Source organism: Aethalodelphis obliquidens, unplaced genomic scaffold (assembly GCF_003676395.1).
Source record: "Aethalodelphis obliquidens isolate GAN/ISIS:26980383/991018 unplaced genomic scaffold, ASM367639v1 scaffold73, whole genome shotgun sequence".
In the NCBI taxonomy this organism is placed as follows: domain Eukaryota; kingdom Metazoa; phylum Chordata; class Mammalia; order Artiodactyla; family Delphinidae; genus Aethalodelphis; species Aethalodelphis obliquidens.
The window spans coordinates 2,342,558-2,361,519 of NW_020838017.1; the positions used below are offsets into that span (position 1 = coordinate 2,342,558).

Consider the following 18,962-nt stretch of genomic DNA (forward strand, 5'->3'; position numbering starts at 1 on the left):
AATGCCGAGAAAGATAACAGTGCATGTTATAATGTTCCTGTCAAATAATGGCAAAGCTTTAATCAACGGATATACAGACACACTCAGGATTGAAATGCAGCTTCCAAGGTTGAAACATGGCAAGTGGTTCATTGAACACCGCACAGAAGGTAAATGAACTGTGTATTTTCCGATCACAATTGGAATTTTAAGTGAGTGGAATGGAATAAACTCAGTTTGGAATTTGAAATAAATTCAGTTTGGAATGTGTCTTAGAGACCAAGGTTTACACAAGAGCTACACAAACCTCTCAGCATGGAACATGACACAAGGTGAAATTTTCCTGGCATCTTAGAAGAGCCAGATATGGATTTCTGCAGGACCAGGGCACAGGCAATTGGTCCAGAGCTATTTGTTCCTGCTTGGGGAAGGAAACATAGACACTTATTTAATACCCTGGGGTGGGAGTGACAGTCCATCTGGTGGATGGAGTTGTGTATGTTTTCTCAGAAGACGCTATTTTTAGCTTGGTGTTACCAATAAAATATTTTCATCCTATTTCCATTTTTCTTTCTGTCGATGCCTACTTCAGTAGTTCTAAGTGACTTTATCTATCACACATAGTAAAACTAGTTAGAAAAAAAGAGAAGTGTCTGGAGAGAACACAAGAATCAACTTGCGGTAATTCAGAAGTAACCACCAGCAGCAATTTCCCTGTCTTGTTGCCAAAGCAGTTTTCTCAAACTATAGATTCTCATGAGCCCGTAACTTTGCAGGGGAGTCGTAAAGGAGACTAGACTTTGCATGCAAAACTGAAGAAGCAATTGGTAACTAACAGTACATCTTTTTTCTAAGGTAAGTTTAAGTCACAAAAAAGACTTAATCTGCAGAGGAGAAAAACCTACGTATTTCTTAGGAGTTTAGAAATACTGGGTTGGTTAGGGCTCCAGGGAAATGCAAGGTGCTAGACTTCAAAAAAGACATCATCTGTAGATTGACACACTGGAAAAGGCGGATGACTCCAAGAAAATGGAGAAAATAAAAAGAGCACGGGGCTGTGGATTAGAGGTTCATAGTTAGAGTTCAGGGGTTTCGGAAGTGAAATGATGAAGTGCGTGAGCTTCAGGAATGCGGGATAATCAGGTTTGATGGATTGCTTGTTCTGAGTTTATAGTTGTTTGGAGGGATGGAATTATTCCCTTGTACTGCATGTTACATTTTCCACTAAACCATATTTCCATTCAGCAGTAGCTTGGGATTATTTGGCCCTCGTTTGCATTCAGGGAAAATCAAGATAATGCCCTAGAATTTAGCAAATATTTGTTTTCCTGGCAGTGACAGACTTGCCAGTATTACTCTTTCGGGGGGCAGATGTACAGTGTTTATAGTTTCCACTGCTTGGAGCTTTCTATACATTTATCCTTGGATTAGACTCAAAGTAAGCTGATTTTAGCGAGCCACTGGGTAATTCTGACCATTTCATCTGGCGATTTTAGTCCTGTATTGTTGCAGCTGACCTGTAGACGTAAGGAATTACTGGGTCAGCAGCTCACGGAAATGTCTTTTGATTATGAGCACACTTTCAACATGTGTCCGCTGAAGGTAAGGGGGAGAATATTGCATGATCTACTTGAATGCCAATTTTAGTTAAATAAAAGTGGGATTTCAGGCATGGCCTAGTTGTATCTTCTTAAATTTAAGTAGTTGTTCAGCAATTCTGTGTAAAACAAGAGGTCTTTGAAGAACTGAACACTCGGATGAAGCAACCGTGCCCTTCAAGCCACATCCTTCCTGCTGCCTGTGGGAAAGAGGAGGTGTTTGTGTTGGGCTCTGAGCACATGCAGAATAGATCTGTGTGTATTTCCACAAATAAAAGGACATTGTGTGTGTGTTTGGCACCTGTCATGGCAAGAGCAGTTGATTGCTTCCTAAAGTTTTGTTCCAACTCCAGGATCAGCAGGATTTTTAAACACTGAACTAGGAACTAGGCACTAAAAATACATACACAGGAGACCTATGATAGCATTAAGTTTCGGAAGCAAGGCGAAGACCTGCAAACTGTGTTAGAGCTGTGTCATTACTCTCCTTATTATGGTTCAGGGGAAGGGATTTGACAGGCTGTGTATCCAACCTGCAGACTAATGAGCCATGCTGTAGTAGCGATTTGAGGTAATGCTTATTGTTTCAGTGAAGATGATCCAGAATGTATAGAACGTGAGCATGTAGTTTGCTAAAACTGGAAACTTTGCCCTGTTTTCTTTGCTTATGTTATTCATATTGGGTTTCATAGAGCCACTGGCAACTCATGATCTTGTCATTTATTCAGAGACAGAGGAGCACCCAATCAAAAAAAAAGTTTAAGATAGAATAAAAGTTATATTACAAATTAAGCTTGGATCATTAAAATGAAACAGTAATTCTCTAATGCCACTTGGCTCCAGTTTTCTCAGGGCAAAAAACTCGGGACTTTTACGTGTTGCAAATAGTTACCAAGTGAACAAAGAGCTCAGTGTGATGTTTTAAATATGCCTGGTATTTCCAAATGCTTACTCCCAGGTCTTCCAGGGTTTTGTCTGTAGAGATATGGGAAATTTGAGTGTTTTTTTTTCTCTTTTAGATTTTCTCTTACTTGATTCTCAAGAGCTTTTACTCTATAAAAGTTCATGAACAGGCAGGATTTAAAGAGAAAACAAAGTCTTATGAAATTCACGTTGGAAATCATGAGTATTGTATTTGATCCTTACATCAAAGTGGTCACCTCCTTGAATATAATGAAAATAAAGATAAGTGTCATCCCCTTAGGTGTTTTCAAAGGCACTTTTTTCAATGTGAATTAAATTTCCCTCTTGAAATATCTATGGCAGGGAGTGATTGTGTTGGAGGCAGTATGCATTTTTAAATTTTATTTTTGTTTTATTTACACTCAACTGAAATAGATTTGAGAAGGATATATATTTATTTAAGGAAGGAGCTCCATCAATTATTATAATATGGGAATTATATATTGTGAATTTTTAAATAATGATAATTTTATTCAGGTGATCCAATTAAAGGAGCACCCTTTTGAAGAACTGGGAATATGTCAAAAGCCCAAACTCCATGCTGTGTAAGGATGTCTGTTTCTCAGAAAACCCAGTGTGTTTCAGTTCTCAGAACAGATACTATAAAAGACTCCCTGTATAATTCGGTGAGTGAAATTCTCTTCAAAGAGAATGCTGCATACAGAAGATGAGGTTAGTGATAGGTGAGAAAGGAATGTCTTTCTCCAGCTCACCTTACAGTAGGACCACCATTCCCCCCAGCTCAGATAGCTCTACTAAGATCGTAATCCCAGAGATTTCATGATCAAGTGGGAAGAACCACGTTTAAATGATAGGCCTGGCATTTAACATTAAGAATGGCATTTTATTGAGTAATCATTAATGGTTTCAGGGCTTCTAAAACACAATAATGTGTAACCCATGAACGATATAAATACATTTCATTAACAGGCAGTACAAAGTTTCCAACTGAAAGTAACTCAGAATGGGAGTTTATATTTTAATGAAGGTCAGAAAAAGTACCCTCGTAACAGATTAAAAAGAATGAGAAAAATCTTTTACATATTGTCAGTTCAAATAAAGAACATTTCATTGAAATGATTCCTACATTGAAAATTCATCATGGAATAATCAATGTGTTCTCTTTGTACTGTATGGGAAATACAAAAGAAGTGTTATATAATCTGGTAGGAGATTATATGCACTCATTTGTGTTATATGCACCTGCGAAACAATTGGAGAAAAATGCAAACAAGACCAAAGAAACATAAAATTGTAGCATGAAAAAGTAAATGTTCCAGAAGGTGAGGGAAGGGAAAGGAGTTGATGTGGTAGATTTCCAGGACAGTGAGGTATTTTTAAGAAGGACCTTGAAAATGGGTAAAATTTGTACCCTCAACAAAAGGTAGGGAAAAGTATTCCAGACGATGAAATCCTAAAAGAAAATGAAAAAAATAATTATTTACCCAGTTCTCATTCAGCTTTTGGTTCAAGGGATAAGCATTTAGAAACAGTGCAACTTATTTGATCTTCTCCTGCATAAATTGTTCAATTTCTTTAATGTTCCAGCCAAAGTCTGTGAAGCAGTTTAACCACTTGATTTTGCCAGGCGATTTATAAAGATGTAGTCACCTGGAAAATGCTAAAAGGATTGACTGAAACCAGTTTTCTTCTACTCTTGTGAAATATGCCTTTGTTTCAGTCAGGTTGACGTGATAGCTAAGGAAACAAAGAGAACCCACGGGACACGTTTCTTAGCGCCCCGTGGCCATGTGGGCCTAACCACTCAGATGTACCTAGTTGGCTGCACAAACAGATATCATTGCTATATGCCCCCTCCCCAATTTAAGTATTATTTTTACCAAATGAAAAATCTTTCCTCTCGCAGTTTAATAGTAAAAAGGACACAAATGACAATATCTGAAGATGTAGATTCTAGTCCTGTAGTTATTCCTATTTGTGACTTTGGTCAAGTCAGTTGCCTTATTTTCATCTTAGTTTTCACTCATTGAGTTACTGTTCATTAAGCACACTGAGCAATACAAATGCCTCGTCTGCAATGCAAGTATACTGGAGTTAAGAATCTTCAATATTTAAACTATTAAAGATAACTTTAATGTACAAATAGTACATGTCATTTAGAACTAAACCAACATATGCAAGAGTTGCATTTATGATGATCATTCAAGTGAATTATAAGCCTGGAAAAGCTATGCACTTTTTTAAGAACACAATTCATAAACACAATTGTGCTGTGTTGAGTCCCACATTTCTTTTTCGTGAGTTTCTTAAGTACATTCCAGTGTAGATATAGAGCAGATATCACTTAAGAGATTATAAAATGTTAAAAGGGAAATAAAATTCAAACTAGGTTTGGTTGATTGTGTCATCACTGTAGTAATTTTTTTGATTAAAGCTTGATAGTTCCTTATTGAGAGAGATACATATAGAGAGAGAGAGAGAACCTAGATGAGCACTTGAAGTCAATGGAGACTTATGAATTTACTCAGTACCCTCTGCTTTCTATCTCTTATTTCCTCTGTGTAATCTGAAAAATATTGCTGAGTTGCAATGTCAGTGCTCTCTAAATCTGCTTTCATGAGAAAGAGGCCATTACTTCCATTTATGTAGCCATATACAAGGCATCATCACTCAGTTATTTACCAGAAATACCAAACACAGGAAACAGTTCCCTTCAGTAAGCATAAAACAGGGCCGAAGTCATTTCTAGAGGTGCTTTATTATGAGGATAAAATAGTTTTCTAAAGTATAATTGAATTATAGCTTTTATTGTTTTAATTTTAACGTCTTGTCAATATTTTTCTTTGAAAGATTAATAGTTTATATTGTCTTTTGACAGCAACGACATAAACAGAATTAGATTTTTTACTTTTTTGGGACTTGATATTTTCAACGTTATCTTTAAAGTGTATAATGGGTCACAAGGACTGGCAAGTTCAACAATTGGGCAAATGTTTATTAATCTCCCCTAATGTTATTGCTAAACTGTATTACCACAACTTACAATAATAGCTAACAGATACTGAACAATTCGTTTGTGCCAGACACAGCGTTTGGTGCTTTATATGCTGTAGCTCACTACACTAATCATGTGTAGGATGTCAACTGATTAAATATGATCCCTGTCCTTTGGGGTGAATTGTATGAAATGTTTCTAGAACTAGATTGGAAATTACTGTGGTCAGTGTGACTGACCCAGGGCTCATACAGCTCTTTTGTGGCCCCTTCTCTTCTCACCACTGAGCCCCTGTAGACTAGTAGCATTTTGCATCTTTAGAGCCCCAGCTTGGTTGAGTGCCGGATTGTGGAGCTTGACGAAAATCCAGGGACTTGCACTACAAAAAATCAGGAAACAAACTCCGTTTTATGAATGAGTATATTTGGGCCCTGAGTTGATAGTCACTGAAGCCAAGCTGTACAATCTCTGTTACTTTCAAATATAGTTGAAAACTTACAAATCTACCCTTTGTCTCTGTCCAAATCAATATTGACCAAGGCCCGAAGCCTTGCCTTTGTTGGCCATGTTGTAGATGCTGGAACAGTGGTCCACTTGGCAAGGATGTCAGCTTAGGAGGGCATGAGTACATTCCAGTTCTTATAACCCTCCCCGATTAACAGAAGCATGTCCTGAGCTCCTAGTGGAGTGTAGTGAGTGTTGATTCTCTTTCTCAAGTCGTTTGTTGATGAGACACATGGCAAAGCCCAAACAGTGCACCTCTGGGGCCAGCACTGAGAAAAAACAGTAATTTTTTGGAGTGTTCTTCAGATTGAGATATTTTATTATCACAAGATATTATAGTGGTTAAGAGTCATTTTGAGAAGTATGAATTAATGGGTTAAAGTCCAGACTTTGCCATGTATTTGATTGTGTGTGCTTTGGGAAGTTACTTAACCTCACTAGACTTTAGGTCCCTTACTTGTAGAATGTGTATACCAGTAGCGCTATCGTGCGGATTCAATGAACTTGTACAGTCAAGTGCTTAGCACAGTTCCTGGTGCAAAGAACACATTTAATAAATGCTGATGTTAGAATAGTTTATAATAATGGTTCACCAATCTGGCATTTTCTCCACATCGATGTTTTAAACATATCTCAAATAGAGCACCTTAATCTTCTTTCGGCATGCCGTATTTCAGCTTTTCACCAAATCATCTAAGCTAGAAATTCTAGTTGCTTCCTCTTTTTTCTCTTATCTCCCACATGCGATCAATGACCAAGACCTGATGATTTTACCATGTAAATATTCCTAAATTTTCTGCATTCTTATACCAGGGCCTTATTTCAGACCCTTGTCATCTCTGGACCTGATTACTAAAGCAGCCAATCACTTATTCGCTCATTTAATCTTGCCTAATAACCCCTCGTCACTCCCTCCCCAGCAGTGTTCTACAGCGCATGCTCCCGATGGCACGCTTCCCATCACCTGTAAATGTAAGCTGAGCGTTTAAGGGTAGCATCTTCGTTGATCTGGCTGCTGCTTCCCTCTCTAACTTAATTTCCTTCCTCAACATGCTTTGCACTTTGGAAGTTACCTAGGAAATGATTTTTTGAAAATAATTTTGCTATTAGAAAAATTCTAGCTTTATCATTGTCTGGAGAATAATGGCACTGTATTTTCTTTGCTTTTGTGGTATAATGCTAGTATACTTTACCAAGTGATGGGGCCGTTTTTCTACCATCGTAACAGTTAAATTGAAGCTTGGAAAATGGATATTAAGTAAGAACCTAAAGTCAATAAATTATTGATAATTTGTTGGCAAAATACTATAAATTCAATGAATACACATATTAGGTAGAAATATACATATATAAACTAAAATCGAATATATGTTTACTTAAAATGGATGCAGATATACAAGAGTATACATGTGTTTATATACTAGAATAATTCCACCCTCTGCAACCTGATGTGCTTTTTGTTTCTTGTCACTAGACATGCCAGTTGTTTCTATGGACGTTCATACTTTTCATGCCAAATGTCTCACTGCATAAATTAAGATGATATAGTTGCCTCACCTATTAGGTTTTAAGCTTCTTGACAACAGGGAAACTCTTACAAGTGTGAATCCCTACTGTGCTTAGAAAAGGCAAAACACTCTGTAACCAGTCTGTGAATACTTGTTGATTGGCTGTTTGAGGGTCAGATCATGAATTTTGAATTATTTACCCAACAATAATGAGAGTTCTGCTGTCTGGCTAAATAGCTTAGACAGACTCCTTGCCCTAAAATCCAGCCTGGAATTTGCAAACTATTTCAAGGGAGGAAAGGTGAAGTGGGTTAAAATAAAAATGGTTGCTGGCTTGAATTCAAATGAGGAACAGTACAGTCTGATTCTTGAGATGTGCACATTTTCCCCTTTTTAAAATTTATTAAACTTTTCCATACTCCCATATTCTGACACAGGAGTCAGCAAACCAGGGCCCTCAAGCAAAATGTGCCCCACTGACTGTTTTTTAAATGAAGTTTTATTGGAACACAGCCATGCTCATCCGTTTGCACAGATAGAATAGAAACTCTCAGATCCTTTAATGGAAGTTTGCTAACTCCTGATCTAGCATATTAGCTCTTCTAATTTTTTTGTCTAGAGTTACTTATATTAATATGTAATTTTGGTACATTGTGAGTGGTTATATGTTTTATCTGTGTATTATAAATAATGTTCATCTTGGCACTGAACTTTTGAATAAAAAATAATGGTAAATTAGTTCCCTGATGGTCTAGTGGTTAGGATTCAGCGCTTTCACTGCCAAGGGCGTGAGTTCAGTCCCTGGTGGGGGACCTAGGATTCCCGCAGGCCACAGGGCACGGCCAGAAAAAATAAAAATAAATGGTAAATTCATAATACCCATGGAGTTCATGTGCCCTGTATTACTAAACTAGACCCCATTTGTTGGACATTTAGTTTTTTTCTATTATATTTTGACTGATTTTGATTTACCTTTTTAAAAATATGACTACCATAGACTTCAAAGTATAAAGTATTAATGTAACTCCTGTATCTAGAGAGGTTTACCAGGTGGTTTACCGGGTTTGGGGAGATAGAACTCACCTTTATGGCCTCAACAATTACTTTCCTGATTATCTACGAGATATATGGTGATATTTAGTGGACAAAACACTGGCTTGAAGTCAATGGGGAGTAATTCTGTGTTCCATTGAGCATAAAGTCCTGTACAGTCTCTATTTTAGTTTTCCTCTGTGAAAACAGACACGACAATAAATGCCTTATGGAACCAACTCCAAGAAATGATGCACTGATGAAACTGTGTGTTTGTGAATAAATAAGACTGATTTATTTACTTTTATGATGTCAGCATCTCACAGTGCGTAACAGATAGCAGTGCTTATTAGATATTTATCATCTGAATTAATGATGCAGTAGAGAATTGTAGATGTTCTGGAAGGCTACCAGAATAGTAGTTAAGCGTGTCGCCTCTAGAGAGTTAGCAACCCTGGGTTTGGATACTGGCTCCGCCACTCACTACCCCCATCACTTTACACGCATTAGTTAAACTCTAAGCCACAGTTTTGGCACCCGTACGATAAGTATAATAACAGTACCTATGCCACAGAGTTACTGTGAAGATCAAATGGTAAAATCCAAATATAGCACTAACAATGTACTTATTAGCACATGGACACCTCTCTGTGTACGTAAGTTATTATCATGTACTAGTATGAATCTCAAGTGAAGAGGTATAGCGTGTTTTGAAGGTAATTCTTCCTGGAAGGTCTTCATCTTCTGTTTGGATATCATTGTTATTCTGAGGAGCCTGGACCTGACCCCAAAAGAATGAATATTAAAATCTTCTCTCATTTCAAAAATGTCAGTTTCATAATTTCTTTGCCAATTGAGCCCTCGACAGGGAGGCACTCTCTCTGACCTCTTTTTGGTATTACCAATGGTTTAAAAGTCTCTATTAAATTTTAAAAAGCTCTTGTGCTACTTCTCCTTGATGCTTATTATAGGTTTGGAATCGTGTGCTATAAAAAGTATTTGGCTGTATGTGCTTGTATAATGGAAGTAATTTAATTGGGCACTCTGCCTCCACAGATCAGCAAGGGTCAAATGACTTTTTTAAGAGTATGTGAGAGAAGTATTACAGAAGCGGGGAGAAAAGAGAGAGAAAAAAAAAACACCTCATCATTTGCTTTCAGCCCTGAATTGTTCATGCTTCATTAAGGCCATTGGTGAGTCTCCCAGGCTGTATATTTGCAAACCTGCTCCACAGACAGACAAGCTCTCCACGTGTGTGCTCCTAGAGCTAATCACCTCACATCTGTTTAGTTTCTATCTGCACAATTTGAAAATCCTGGGACACGGGCACCTCAAACACGCTGCACCTAATATACTTACGCACTATTTTGTCAGGAATTCTTGCTGCCTTCGAAGTTTCCTTACTGAACTTCTCCAGGATTACACTTGTCACTTTGGAAGAGTACAAGAAAAAAGATACCTTTCTTAAAAAGGGGATAGATGACCCAACCAAGTTCATCTACATAACTTACTTCCTTTTCACACAATGTCAGCAGAATTAGAGTTAACCGCCTCTCTGACTTTTTTTTTTTGCGGTGCGCGGGCCTCTCACTGTTGTGGCCTCTCCCGTTGCAGAGCACAGGCTCCGGACGTGCAGGCTCAGCGGCCATGGCTCACGCGCCCAGCCGCCCCGCGGCACGTGGGATCTTCCCGCCCAGCCGCCCCGCGACACGTGGGATCTTCCCGGACCGGGGCACGAACCCGTGTCCCCTGCATCGGCAGGCGGACTCTCAACCGCTGTGCCACCAGGGAAGCCCTCTCTGCCTTTTTCTGATAAAGGTTTCCTGTCTAAGTGGAAGAAACAGCTTGCCTCTTTCCGAACATACACACACTCATGTCACCCCCCACTGAGAGAAGCGGAAATTGGTGGTCAGGGTTACAGGCCATTTGAATGAGATTAGGATAGAAGAGATTGCGACCTTAGGGGGCCTGGCAGAAATCCTGAGTTTCTGATTTATGCAACATTAGGATATATGCATGTTGTGGCCAACTCTCTGGTAAACGAGGTACTGTAGGTACAATGATTAGGGGAGAAAACGAAATCTCCTAGAAAACCCCACGTCCATCTGTCAGTATTCCTGACTCAGTTTGGTTGAACGAGTCTTTTAGATCTTTCAATCTTTGTCCCCTGTTTTGTAAGTTCACGATAGTAGTTTGGTTATGTGTTATGTAGATAATTTTTTTCAAAATAATTAAAATAGAGTACATTGATAAGTCTTTATAGAAAATGAAGCAGAAATGTTTTATTCCCTTGTAGCTGATGGTATTGCAATTAATGGAATAACTTCATCCTTCCCCTTTAGGATATTCCCAAATCAGAATGGAAATTTGGGCACAAAGTCTCTGTTTTTCATTCTAAATTTGACTCAGAGGTCTATCTTTCATAAGCAGGCAGGTCTCCATTGTGCGCACACACACACACACACACACATACATGCATACATACACACTTATTTGTATCCTTTGACCCACCAAAAGGACTGTCACTGCTATAGATAAAACCAACACAGGTTCATTCATTCAGTTCTTCATTTGGAGTGTTTTGAGTACTCATCGTGTTTAAGGTGTTGTCTAGATCAGCAGTTCTCCAAGTGTGGTCTGTTGAGATGGTTTTTGTTTTTTGGGTTTTTTTCAAGACTCTTCCAGAAGGGAGTACACCGGGTCAGAACTCTTTAAAATATTAAGATGATACTCTGTGGACATTTGCACTGATGATGTAAAAACAATAGTAAATAAAACTGCTGGTTCCTTAGCAGGAATCAAGTTAGGGATACAAAGCTACCAGTCACTGTAGTCTTCAGCACCCCTTGCCCACACAGATTTCACTTAAGAATGTTTGAGATGAAGCAGTTAAAAAATAAAAGCCAACTATTTTGTTAAATCTCTATCCTTGAGGACACGTCATTTTAATATTCTCTGTGCACAGTGTGAAATATGCATAAATTTCTGTCTCATACTGAAGAATGATGTTCGGCTTAAAAAAAAAACACGTGCTTGTTTCAGACACAAGCTGAACAAACCACTTTTTTCATGGAACACCATTTGTATTTGAAAGAACAGCTAACAGATAAATTCTGCTTATTCAGACTTGAATATTTTGCAGATATTTTCTTTAAAATGAATGAAATGAGCTGTGAGTTAAAGAAAAATAGTTGACAGTACTTGTTGACAATGGTAACTTTTAACCTTTCAAGTAAAAATTTAAATTTTCAAAAAATGTTATCCACCACATGAGTTTGACAGCTTTATAATATTTTAAAAGTTTGAGACAGGTGTAATGAGACCAGTGATATTAATTAATGTGACTATTTTGTATTGCAAAACACATGTTGAAATCTGGAAGATCTACGTAAGTCAGTGAACCAATGCTTTTTTTAAAAAATGCAAGATGGTACAGAATTATGCATTGGTAAAAGATTCATTCAAAATACAGTGGATTTTAATATAACATTGTGTGAAAAGTGTGGTTTTAGATTTCACATTGCATTTCATGTTTAAGAAACGACTACTGTTGAGTTTGGGTGTATTTTCAAAGTAAAATATCCATAATTATCTGAAATAAAAGTATTAAAATAATATTCTCCTTCTAACTATGTAATCTGTATGAACCCTGATTCTCTTCATGTATATCAACCAAAACTATTAATATATATCTCATTAACAAATTCAGAAACAGAAACAAGAATCTGTCTTCTGTAAAGCCAGACATAAATGCAATCTGCAAAAATGTAAAACAGTACTCCTCCTACTAAGTTTTTGTTCTAGAAAATACAGCCACTTTTCAACAAAAATATGTTATCTGTGTTAGCATGTGATTGGCTTGTTATTATTTTTAAATTATCAGTTTTAACTTCCAATATGGTAAATACTGTTATGTATAGCCCCATAAACAAATGGTCTTTCGTGTACCCGATAATTTTAATAGTGTAAAGAGGAGTTGAGACCAAGAATTTTGAGAACCAGTGTTTTAGACATGGAAATGCAGAATCAAAGACACATAGTCGCTACCTTCACAGTTTAATAGAGGAAGCAGAACAAGCAATACAGCTATTATATTTCGTGCAATATTGAAAGAGAAATTTGTAAGGAGACCATGAGAAGGCAGAGGCAGGACTTCTCACTCACAGGTGGGACAGGAAAGGCTTCTTGAAAGAAATATCACTGTATCTGAGCCTTAAAGTTCCTCTGAATCTTGATGTTTGTCTGAATCTTGAAGACCAAATACACATTAGGCCAGGAAGGAGAGAGTGGGCATTCTTGTAGAGAGAACAGTCCATTCAGAGGAACTGATGATAAGAGCACAGTTTTCTGGAGACTGCAAATTTAGGTTGCGTGAGTGCTGAGTGTGCTGAGACGGGTGCTGAGACGAGAGCAATAGAAGTTGGCCGTGGTTCCGACTGTGGTGAGAGCAATTGAAAGATTCCCCTGGTGGAAGGATAAACTTCACAGTGGTGTGGATGCTCACGTGGGCATTAGGAAAGACTGGCTTAGGGAGAAGTAATTTAGGACTCCGTTGCAATAGTCTGAAGAAGGATTGATAAAAGCCTGTACTAAGGCAGTAGCGTGGCAGGGGTGGGGAGAATGAAGGAGTGGATTTGAGCAATGTTAACGAGGTCATGTTTATAGTACTTGGTAGTCAAGCCAGCTGAATGCAGAGGAGGATAAAGAATGTGGAAAATATAACTAAGTTTTTAGGCTTAGGTGGTTGCACAGCAATAATGCCATTCTTTGAGTGAGAGAAAAAAAGGAGGGAAAACATTGGGGAAGGGTGGTGTTGATAAATATACTTTAATATTTTGAGCCGTATATGACTGTGGATCAGCAGTTGGAGAGAGCCAGTGGGTAGCTGAATGTTTACATCTGTTAAGAGAAACACAGAGGCTAAAAATAGAGATGTGGGAGCTATCAGTATATAGATGTCAGCCAAATCCATGGGTCTGATACTGAGATCACTCAGACAGTGGGTACAGGATGAGCACAGAGCAGGTCTGAGGATATCAAAGTGGAAGAGATGAACAAGGCAAAAGGTATTATACTGCAAGTGATATTAGCTGTTGTAGTACATTTAGCCTTATTGGATATAGTTTTGTTTTCAACTTCAGTTAACCTAAGATTGAGATTAAGGAAGACCTCAGTTAGTGACTTATTCATAATTGAAGAATTCAACGATTGATTCTCTGTCACAGTTAGTTTGTATATGCCATTACTATTTTGCTATCTGTATGCATTCTTGCATGTGAGCGAGAATAAGTGTGGGGAGAAGGGGAGGGTGGCTTAGAGTGTAGTGAATGTGAATGTGTAGGGAAACTGTAATGCTTTCTAGTACAGATCTTCCCTTTTTAAATAGCTGGCAGCATTTAGATAATTGAAAACATTTTAATTTTGCTTTAGATTCAAATGCATCTTTGGCCAGTCATTTATGATCTATCATAAATAGCCATTAGAATTGTTCCCTCAAAAAACACTTGAAAATCCTTACTGCTGGCCTCAATGATTTGGCAAAAATGATGATCCAGAACTGGGAAAAAATTAACCAGTAATTAGACATTTGTGCTTGTGTTTTACATTTTTAAATGTCTATTAAACTGCTTTTTGAGGATTGTGGTTCTAGACTATAAAGAGCAAATGTAAACAATTAGGTTCAAACACGGTTGTTTAGCAACCTGTAAATTTCACTTCTAACTCAGAAGAATCTCTAGAAGATGCTCAGTGATACAGCCATGGGACACAGCTTGCTTGAGCAGAGGCCCTTCTTCCCTAAATTGGTACTTGGTCCGCCCTCTACCCACATACAGATGAAATTCAGTGATTCAGATGAAGCTGTTTAAAACATATCACATAATCACAATTAATATCTCATTTTGTTTGATTAATTGGGCTAAATTTATCCAAAAAGAGGAACAAATGTCATTTTAACGTTGCTTACATTCTTAGAAGTGTTGTTTTCCCTCCAGATGTCTCTATTGTCTACATGCCACTTTATTCAGTTAAGATTTTACAGCATCTTATCCTTTCACCTTCTGTTTTCCTGGTCACTTAATCCTGTTGACCAAATTCTTCTGTTCCCTGAGTTCTCCACCTGTTTAAGTTACCTTGCTGGGGCCTCTAGTTTCAAACCGTAGGACCAGCTACACCTCAGTCAGTCATGAGACAAAGCGGAGACAGCTCCAGCAGCTGGACAGCTCCCCAAGCTGTGCAGGCTAGGAAGAGCCTCCAAGGGCAGGAAGGATGCTGAGAACTAAAATGAGGACTCCGAAGGTTTCTCCAGCTGTCTCAAAGACTTAGGAACAATCGGAGAGAATTGAGGCAAAAAGTTCTATTAACAGTGGTCAAGTAGCTATTTGTAGATATATATGCCCAACATATAGTAAGCATCTAAGAAATACTTCATTATTATTATTGTTGTTTAGTCATTTTCAAGGTATATAGTCTTAAGTTAGAGACTAGCAATAAATTCTTGTTTTGCTACCAGCCTCTGTAGGTGCTTATAAAGGTACTTGAGTTTTATCACAAGGTACATTCATTTCATTTTTTAATTTTTTTAAGTATAATTAATTTATAATATTTTAAAATTTTATCTATTTTATTTATTTTCGGCTGCGTTGGGTCTTCGTTGCTGCGCACGGGCTTTCTCTAGTTGCAGCAAGCAGGGGCTACTCTTCGTTGCGGTGCGCGGGCTTCTCATTGCAGTGGCTTCTCTTGTTGCAGAGCACGGGCTCTAGGCGTGTGGGCTTCAATAGTTGTGTGGCTCGCGGGCTCTAGAGCGCAGGCTCAGTGGTTGTGGCGCATGGGCATAGTTCTCCGCAACATGTGGGATCTTCCTGGACCAGAGCTTGAACCCGTGTCCCCTGCAGTGGCAGGCAGATTCTTAACCACTGCAGCACCAGGGAAGCCCTATAATATTATATTAGTTTCAGGTATACAGCATAGTGATTCAGTATTTTTACAGGTTATAAAAAATGAAGTAAAGTTGAAGATGAGGATTAAATAGGAAATTGGGTTGAGTCAAGAATTAAACTCAAATATTAATTTAAGTATGCCTCCAGTATATTTTCCTTGTGTAGGGAAAGGTGAAAGGAGGTAAATTGATTTTAAGCATCTGTGATCTTTCAGACATTGCTAGGTCCTTAACAAACCTATTTCATTTAGTTCAATTTGATATAAAGCATCTCCTCTCTTAGACTTCTTCGTATAAGGTATTAAACTATACTAACTTGATTCGAGATGTTGTGAATCCAAATTTTATTTTCATATAAGCAGTTTTTCAAATGACAGAAACCATTGTATCCTGCAGACTTTCCACACGTTTACACAGCACAGAGGGTACTAGTCAATTGTTAGTTATTTTTATTTGTGACGTTACTATTACCTCTGGCTCTGCAAAGCAGAACTTTTATTCATGAAAGGCAGCTAACCTAATATTGATAGCAATGAGCATCTCAAGCATTCAGATTTTGGTCTCTATAAATCATTTGCCATTTAAAGAATAGAGTCGCTCTTGTGGAAATGGCTAGCTCCAAATCTGCGATAGGAAATGTTCAGAATGAGCCTAGAGTATCTTGTGCTGACAGTGAGGCCAAAGACTACCGGGGTCATGTCACAATGACTTGGATTCAACTTGAATGGACTTCTGTTAGTTAGAGATGGGACAATTTGAAAATCAAAAAGTGTATTCACAAACAATTGAAATATATTAAATGTGTTACCATTCTATGGATTTGTGATAATAATGCCAAAAAATTGGTAATTTTCAAGGAATGCTAGGTACTCGACTTAATATTCTGAAAGCTGGTTTAAAAAAAAAAAAGGAAAGAATTTTTTCTGCCTTTCCCTTGGAAACTGTATCTTGGGCTGTACCACGTAATTGATGAGAGAAATGTTGTCTTTTTAGAACTCCAGTTAACCTATGAAGAATGGCAAACTTAGAATCACTACTTTTTAACCTGTAAATGAAATAATGAATTTGAGCAATGATCACCAATCACTGTCAAAACCATTAGTAGAAAAAGCTGATGAGAAATTTACACATGATAAATAAATCAGGATCTTCAACAAAGGGGGAAAAAGGGAGGACCCATATATTAAAAGAGAACTAAGGCCAAACAGTTGCAGTGTGTGGATCCTGATTTGAACAACTCAAATAACATTTATGATACAATCAGGGAAATGTCATTAGTGAACATCAGGGAATCTTTGTGAACTGTTTAGGTGTGATACCAGTATAGTGGTTATGTATAAGTGGTTATATAAGCAAAGCTGGGATTTGCTTCAAAACAGTCCAAGATAGAGAGAAGTAGGTGGAGATTTAGATGAAATAAGATTGCCATATGTTGGCAGTTGTTGAAGCTGGGTAATGGAGTTCATTACAGTATCTCTACACTTGTGTATGTTGGAAATTTTCCATTATTTAAGATAAAAATAAATATTTTTTATTCTGTAGGGTAGAGTCATTTGAAATACAGTGTATTTGTATTTGCTCCAAAATGGTGGTTATGTCAGAATGGGAAAAGTATTATTATACTTTTAATTTACCTATTTTTTTAGGGGAGAAAACAGACTGAACATATGTCCTCTGACCCAGAAACGTAAAACTTTACTATAAAGTCAATGTAGCATGAGTTTATCATCTCTGATGTCACCCTGGCTGAGATCACTGTGACTGATCCCAAACTCCAGTGGCTTCCACATGGGTCTTCTTTCAAAGCAAAAGTCAAATAGTTTCTGCCACCACATTATAGATGATGCTAATTTGCTTGATCCATAAATTGGGTATTCAGAGCACATTGCACATGCCTGTTTCCTATACTGCCAAATAATCGTATTTAGCACTGTCTGCTGCAACACCATGTTTCCTGTAGCTGACAAGTTTTAAATGAAAGACAATTTTTCCCTGCTTTTATTATTTTTAAAAAATGATAGCCAATTTAAAAATCATGGAAGAGTTTTGATCAAAACAAGTCACTGTCATATTTTTTCCCAGACATGGATTCATTACTTTTGAATAAACTAAAAGCAGTGACTAAAAATAATAAATAATAAATGAAACGGCATTTGGGCTTAAGGCGTAAGTTGCTGTCACATTTCTTTTCTCTGACCATCTATAGTACTTCATTTGATTGATCATTACCTCTGGAGGACTGAATTTTGTTCAATTACCGCTTTTTTTTTTGTCCTTGGAATGTGCCACCCACAGAAAACTGCCTCCCCTAAGATGAATGCTGACAAATGAACATTATGATATAATTTACACGAACAAAATACATCAGAAAAGCAGTTACACTGAAATCATTTAGCTGCTCAGGCCACACAGGAGGATTTCATTGGAGACGCATGGATATGCCATAAGTTTTGCTGGTCATACCCTTCAGCAATAAGAAGTCCTGTAAACACTGTGGACAAATAAATTAATGACCTCCCGATCCCCATTTCTACTACCTCTCCCCTTGAGATTTGAGTATGAGGACAAGGAGAACTAAACCAACATAATGTTATGATGTTCTCCACTAAATGACAGCAGCTAACAGAAACTGCTTTCTCTCCATGTGCCATATGTAGCTCTAGTGCTTTTTATATATCAAGACCTTTAATCTTCACAGAAGTCCCATAAGGAGGGTATTCTTTTTTTTTTTTTTTTTGCGGTACACGAGCCTCTCACTGTTGTGGCCTCTCCTGCTGCGGAGCACAGGGCCCGGACGCGCAGGCTCAGCGGCCATGGCTCACGGGCCCAGCCGCTCCGCGGCATGTGGGATCCTCCCGGACCGGGGCGCAAACCCACGTCCCCTGCATCGGCAGGCGGACTCTCAACCACTGCACCACCAGGGAAGCCCGCGTATTCTTTATTATTGTAGGTATGTATGTCATACGAGGAACTGGTGGTCTAGGAAATAATCTGCGCCAAAGCCAACAGGCTAGGCAACGGGTTATAGAACAAGGATTTGAACTCTGCATTCTGCTCTGAACCCTGCGCTTTTAATCTCTACTCAACACAACTGCTTTGAGAATGAATAGGTTAAAATATCTGCTTAAAAATAATATGCAGTTAAAGACATAACCAGTCACCAAGTAATATAACAAGAAGAAAGAGGAGGAGGAAGGGAAGGGGAGGAAGAAGAATTTAAAACTTGTTGATAAATCTTTGCCTAACTCCATCTCCACTTTAATACTGTCCTGAAGACGAATGACACCAGCTTCAACTGCATTATATGCAGGGACATGGGTGTGCCACAGTTATTGCTATGGGAATAAAGGATTTATTTTAGGGTATCGTACCAGATGTTGAACCTAATGACTGTAAGATTAATACAGGATGCTACAAATTTTGCTTTCTGTCATAGATTTGAAACTCCATGTCAGTTTATTGTTTTTGAAATGTTTCTAAGATTA

The 18,962-nt window shown here is 38.0% G+C and overlaps 1 protein-coding gene across 2 annotated transcripts in view; it reads left to right on the plus strand.

Annotated features, from left to right (window-relative positions):
• The first annotated feature begins 732 nt into the window (after window positions 1-732).
• CHRM3 (cholinergic receptor muscarinic 3) overlaps window positions 733-18,962 on the plus strand; it is a 194,179-nt gene continuing 175,949 nt past the window's right edge. The window contains exons 1-2 of one of the 2 annotated variants that reach the window (XM_027091818.1): window positions 761-834; window positions 9,597-9,733. The gene's annotated coding sequence lies outside the window, so the exon portion shown is untranslated. Of the gene's footprint in view, window positions 835-9,596; window positions 9,734-18,962 lie in introns of both variants that reach the window. The other variant, XM_027091817.1, reaches the window with a different exon arrangement.